We start from the raw sequence: 1,054 nt of genomic DNA on the forward strand, positions 1-1,054 counted from the left end.
GTATTCTCTCGCGGAATATTCCTTGCCAAACGCACAACGCGTGTCAAAGAAGTCATCAGGTGCGTATGTATGCATGCGTGGGGGGTGCGTTGAGGCGGGGAGGAGGAAAGGGGGCGCGGCGGTCTTTCGTCTATCCGGTTGCGCAAAACGAGGATGTATAACAGATTTGCACTCTCCATTACAATGATTATATTATCGATCGCAACACACCATTGAAGCCTGTACCGAACGGTCATGCTGTGTCATGGCCACAGTCCAATGACTACAACCAATGTAACATGAAGAAATGAATAAATAAAAGGATATTAATATTATTATTTTTAACAAAAGGTTCGAGGAAAGAAAATAATAGTAAGTAAATAAATAAAGAAAGAAAGAAAGAAGAGAGAAAAAGAAAATAACAAAAAGAAATCAATGGAAATTGCTACATTTTGCAGCTTCTCTAGAAATTACAAGACTTCATGTAAGCTGCCAATGCAATAATAAACTATATTAGTAAATCTGTCAGTTTGTGTGCGTGTATTTGCGTGTATGTGAGGTTGAGGGTGTATGCGTGTTTATATAGAAATACATAACTGTGTACATGTATTTATACGCATATTTGTGTATATTATGTGTGCATGTTTGTGTGCATGTATATATATATATATCTAATGTATTATGTAAGTATATATGTTTATATATGTGTGTGTATACATATATATGCATATTTATATGTATATGTATGTATATATGCATGCATGTATGTGCATGTATGTATATGGAAGTGACTAACAGTGCACCATTCTGGTTGATGTTCGGTACAAGCTACTAAATGCCTGGCATTCACTTCACATATCGTCATCATAGTCATCATCATCATCATCATCTTCATCATCGTCATCATCACCATCACCATCACCACCACCACCACCACCACCACCACCACTACAACCACCACCACCATTATATACTGCACCTGCTTTTTTTTCTTCGTTACCACCGAGACTGACTTTGTCTATTCGGTGATGGTGATGTGATGGTGATGATGGTTGTGGTGGCTCTCCAATATTAG

At 37.8% G+C, this 1,054-nt stretch overlaps 1 long non-coding RNA gene across 1 annotated transcript in view; it reads right to left on the reverse strand.

Moving 5' to 3' along the window:
- The window catches only part of LOC118760911, a 9,405-nt gene extending 8,582 nt beyond the window's left edge, over positions 1-823 (reverse strand). Inside the window, exon 1 of the long non-coding RNA XR_004997035.1 lies at positions 812-823. This is a non-coding gene — a long non-coding RNA (uncharacterized LOC118760911). The remainder of the gene's footprint in view (positions 1-811) is intronic.
- Positions 824-1,054: the final 231 nt, after the last annotated feature.

This window comes from Octopus sinensis, unplaced genomic scaffold (assembly GCF_006345805.1).
Source record: "Octopus sinensis unplaced genomic scaffold, ASM634580v1 Contig01677, whole genome shotgun sequence".
Classification (NCBI taxonomy): Eukaryota; Metazoa; Mollusca; class Cephalopoda; order Octopoda; family Octopodidae; genus Octopus; species Octopus sinensis.